Source organism: Schistocerca nitens, chromosome 7, assembly GCF_023898315.1.
Source record: "Schistocerca nitens isolate TAMUIC-IGC-003100 chromosome 7, iqSchNite1.1, whole genome shotgun sequence".
Lineage (NCBI taxonomy): Eukaryota > Metazoa > Arthropoda > Insecta > Orthoptera > Acrididae > Schistocerca > Schistocerca nitens.
Genome location: NC_064620.1, coordinates 605,866,881 through 605,872,674, shown reverse-complemented (window position 1 = coordinate 605,872,674; position 5,794 = coordinate 605,866,881).

Genomic DNA, 5,794 nt, shown 5'->3' with positions numbered 1-5,794 from the left:
ACACGTATCTATTCTGTACGAGCTGTAAATAAATAGTTGCCACTATTGAAGTTCCAACCCTTGTACATTGAGCCAAAGAAACTGGTACACCTGCTTAATATCGTGTAGGCTCCTTCCGACCACGCACAAGTACTGCAACACGACGTGGCATGGACTCGACTAATGTCTGAAGTAGTGCTGCAGGAAACTGAAGTAGTGCTGGAGGGAACTGACACCATGAATCCTGTAGGGCTACCCATAAATCCGTAAGACTACCAGAGGGTGGAGATCTCTTCTGAACAGCACGTTGCAAGCCATCCCAGATACGCTCAATAGTGTTAGTGTCTGGGGAGTTTGGTGGCAGTCGAAGTGTTTAACTTAGAAGAGTGCTCCTGGAGCAACTCTGTAGCAATTCTGGACTAGTGGGGTGCCGCTTAGTCCTGCTAGAATTGTCCAAGTCAGTCGGAATGCACATTGGACATGAATGTATGCAGGTCATCAGAAAGAATGCTTACGTACGTGTCACCTGTCACAGTCGTAGCTAGACGTTACAGCGGTCCCATATCACTCCAACTGCACACGCCCCACACCAGCTTGAAAAGTCTCCTGTTGACAAGCACGGTCCACTGTTTCATGAGGTTGTCTCCATACCCGTACACGTCCATCCACTCGAAACAATTTGAAACGAGACTCGTCCAATTAGGCAAAATGTTTCCAGTCATCAGCAGTCCGGTGTCGGTGTTGCCGGGCCCAGGCGAGGCGTAAAGCTTTGTGTCGTGCAGTCGTCAAGGGTGCACGAGTGGGCTTTCGGCTCCGAAAGTCCACCTCGATGATGTTTCGTTGAATGGTTCACACGCTGACACTTGTTGATGGTCCAGCTCTGAAATCGGCAGCAGTTTGCGGGAGCGTTGCACTTCTGTCACGTTGAACGATTTCTTGAATCGTCGTTGGTCCCTTTCTCGCAGGATCTTTTTCCGGCTGCCGCGAATTCGGGGGTTTGATGCTTTTCCGGATTCCTGATATTCATGGTACACTCGTGAAATGTCTTACGGGAAAATCCACTTCATCGCTACTTCGGAGATGCTGTGCCCCACCGATCGTATGCCGACTATAACACCACTTTCAAACTCACTTAAATCTTGTTAACCTGCAACTGTAGGAGCAGTAACCGATCTAACAACTACGCCAGACGCTTGTGGTCTTAAACAGGCGCGTCCGCCGCACCGCCGTATTCTGTCCTTTTACATATCTGTGTATTTGAATACGCTTGCCTAACCAGTTTCTTTGGCGCTTCAGTATGTAAGGAGCGTCCTTACTGTCCAGGAAGCATCTTTTGAATATGACTGACTTCTTTCACACACCTCACAGTGTGAATTCTTTACGCTTTGTGTACCGTCCTCCCAGTGTCCGTAGGGTGCTGGAATTACGGCTGACCGTGTGTGCTTGTCCTTAGGATAATTTAGGTTAAGTAGTATGTAAGCTTAGGGACTGATGACCTTAGCAGTTAAGTCCTATAAGATTTCACACACATTTGAACATTTTTTTGCTGGAATTGTCGACACATTCTTGCTTCCTAAGGCAGGTAAAACGGATGTTGTCAGGGCAGAAGAATTCGCGTGCTTTCGGGTGGGCGTTCCTGTCGTTCCACCCCAACGGCCGCTGAAGTCCATCAGTTACCACCATGCTTCCCGTTGTCTACTAGGCTCTCCGCAACATGTCTGTTTTTAAGAGGCGGGGGCGTCCGCCCGCTAACCCTATCACCGCATGGTGTCCGGCTGGCTTTCTGCTGGGCTGCTGGCGAAGATAGACGTCTATAAAAGGAGATAAGAAGTGCAAAATGGCAAGGAAAGAATGGCTAGAGGAAAAAATGCTAGGCTGTAGAAGTATGCATGATTAGGGGAAAGATAGCTGAAAGAGCCCTTTGGAAGAAGGGGATGCACCTGTATCAGTACCGAGAACTCCGATGGCAAGTTAGTATTAAGTAAAGAAAGAAAGGTTGAAAGGTTACGGTATGTAGAGATCGTATATGCACGGGAGGCTAACCTGAAGACAATATTTTAGAAACCAAAGAGGAAGTAAATGAACACGAGATGGGACAAAAGACGCTGCGTGAAGGATTTGATAGAGTACTGAAAAAAATTGTTCCTAAGTTGAAACAAGGGCCCTGGAATGGACGACATTCACTCATAATTACTGAGATCCTTGGGAGAGTCATCTGACAAAAATATTTCACGTAGGATGCAACATCTACGAGACAACTGAGTTACCCTCAAACTTCTGGAAGAGTGTGTTGGTTCCAATTCCAAAGAAAGCAGATGGTGACTGGAGCCAATGTCAATAAATCCTCAGTTTCATAAATCATAGTTACAAAACAATGACAGGATTTTTGTTCAGAAGAGTGCAAAAGCTGATAACAGCCAGCCTCAGGGAAGAACATTTTGACTTCGGTAGAAATGTAGAAACAAAGCCCTGTCCTTAAGACTTATCTTGGAAGAATGATTGAAGAAGGGCGAACAAGCATTTTTAGTATTTGTGGATTTAGAGACAGCTTTCGACAGTGAAGACTGGAATACAGTCTTTGCGACACTGAAGGAAGTGGGGATAAAATATGGGGAGCAAAAGATTATCTGCTGTTGTAGAAAAACCAGACGGTAGTTACAAGTATAGAAGGACGTGAAAGGGAAGCTGTGGTCGACAAAGAGAGTGAGAGACGGTTACAGTCTTTCCTCGATGTTATTCAGTCTGTACAGTGGGCAAACAGTAAAGAAAACTGAGGAGAAATTTGGAAAGGGAACTAAAGTTGTGGGAGATGAAATGAAAACCTTGAGATTTGTCAGTGACATTGCAATTCTGGCAGAGACGGCAAAGTATTTGGAAGAGAAGTGGGACAGAAAAGACACTGTAATGAAAAGAGGCTATAAGATTAACATCTTGTGTTTCCTGGCCTTCATCTCGTATCTTCACAGAGTTTGCACGCTAATCTACATTTCTTTAACTTAGTGATACAGGTTGTCCGGCTACCCCTCCTCTGGCCCACACTAAAAAATCGTTGTAGGTTTACACCTTTACTTTTATCAGTTCCCAAATTCACAGCTAACTTTCGGAAAATAAAATAGCATATAAAGAAATACTTTCGAAAATAATCAAGAACTATAGAGGTTACTAGCTAAGTATAACACAGGATACCTTTTAGTCAGCCTGTTCACGTGGATGGGCTTTCGGCATGCCACATTACTCTTCACAGTCATAGTGCAAAGTGAAATACTGATGACTGTGAGAGCAATCTTCGATTTTGTATTGTTTGAATCATATGGTTATTAAAGTTGTTTGATATTGTTGCTATTGTTAACTCTTAAATTAACGGTGTAATTTCAAATTGAATTACAATTTCTTGGACGTTATGATAAAACTGTACTGTTTAAAGATTTGAACACATTATCATTAATACATTGAAATGTCATATATTTAATGGAAATTAAATAATTCAATATTTATTTTCTGAAGGAGAGAAACTTGTTAACATCGAGTATAGATTTACGTGTCAGGAAGTCGTTTCTGAAAGTATTTGTATGGAGTGTAGCCATGTATGGAATTGAAACATGGACGATAAATAGTTTGGACAAGAAGAGAATAGAAGCTTTTGAAATGTGGTGCTACAGAAGACTGCTGAAGATTAGATGGGTAGATCACGTAACTAATGAGGAGGTATTGAATAGGATTGGGGAGAAGAGAAGTTTGTGGCACAACTTGACTAGAAGAAGGGATCGGTTGATAGGACATGTTCTGAGACATCAAGGGATCACCAATTTAGTAATGGAGGGTAGCGTGGAGGGTAAAAGTCGTAGAGGGAGACCAAGAGATGAATATACTAAACAGATTCAGAAGGATGTAGGTTTCAGAAGGTACTGGGATATGAGGAACCTTGCACAGGATAGAGTAGCATGGAGAGCTGCATCAAACCAGTCTCTGGACTGAAGACCACAACAAAAACAATAACATTAGGACAACATTAAAGCACTTGTAATGTTGATGCATTAAGTTGTTCTGAAAGCGGTGCTGACATTCAAGACAATAAAAGCGGGTTAAAAGCTGTTAGCTGTCTGGGGAAGTTAACCTTGCATTACTGAGCAATTGTTTCACCAGGTATCCAGTCTAGCTTACCGAATTCCCAACCATACTAACATTAATTATAATCTTTTAATAGTCATCTTACGACAACCGGTGATATATAAATATAAAAAGAGAATTTAAGTAAAAAGAAGTAAATCAGTTTATATTTGGACATTTATTTTAACATTGATCATTGTTCCGTTAAAATTTCAGCATATTAAACTTGATTCATAACTAAACTGGTGCCTTATTTAGGACTGTGAAAATGTGAGTTTGTAATCTTACGGAACACATCAAATAGGGAGCCAAGATTGGGAGACTGCATACAACACTGCATTCATAAAATAACACACGAAGAACGTTGAAACATATGCAAGAGGAAATTAACCACAACCAACCAATTCAATTTTCACGCAAAGAAGTTACGTTCGTAGTGCAATCCTGTCTGTCATGAAATTACCACTCACTGGTATACTAAATTAATACTAACTCTCTGTGAAATCTTCCCGAAAAGAATAGCTGAGGGCTACTTTGATGATTACACCACATGCTTCACGTGGTCAACTTGGTTTACACAAAGAATGTAACTCCACAGTAATTTTTATAATTAAAATAAAGTACATCGAAACGCAATTTAGAAAAGAAAAACCTCGAACTGGTTACTATCGTCTACGTGGTACTGGTCTCACAAAGTACACCCCACGTAGGTTGAACATAAAGAAAAGTTGCTATATTGAAAAATATTGTCAAGACGAGACATTACAATCTCACTCACATTCGCATTGAAGATTGATGATCTTAGTTAGAGTTACGGATCCTCAACACGTGGTTCCACTTTGCTCACAAAGTAATGACTATGCAACTACTGGAAGATATTCTGAACTTCACACTCGAATTACACTGCGTTGCAATTTAAGATAACATAAGATATTTTAGATCTAAACCCGAAATAAAGGTGATTAAATTTTCAGTTAGGCTGAACTTAAGAAATCCATTGTCCTACAGACTTAGCAGAGACGCGCTTAGCTGGAGATCTTACCACATCAGACGCTCACCGTGGACAGACTGGCGTGGGCCCCTACCGAGGGTGCTTCACAGATACAAACGGAAGTGACCAGAGAGGCAGCTTCCTATACCAACATGACAAGGGACGTACAGGATCATACTAAGAATAGAAACCTCTTTGCTTTTACAAAGCGTTGCTACCTGTTCTGACGTTGGTCCTACTGTTCTCTAGCAGACAGGCTTGTCTGCTACCATCAAGTATGCAACTAGAAATACATTTGCTCATTCATTCTTTCACACAGAAGGGAAGGGGGATGACAGTATCTTGTCATATACAGTATATAAAAGAAAGCGGATGTAGGTTCTGTATGAGACTGTGTGACATGAATTACATGTAAACTGTGTTTTAAAGTATAGTAGTGTGACAGATCGTTTTTGATTATGTGTAAAAGTAACACGCTCCACTGCTCAGTCTCCTCCCACATAGAGTCAGAAACACCACAGTAAATTTGGAAGTGGAATGTATGCCGTAAAAGACAACAGATTTAAGAAATTAACATGAAAGGAATCCAACAGAGACCTTTCACGCTTTATATATTTTATTATTAATAAGAAAATCGCACACATCTGTGGCAGATTAAAAGTGGGTTTCATGGCAAGTTAAATATCAATATTTTCTGTCTTTTGGGTGGAGGTAGCG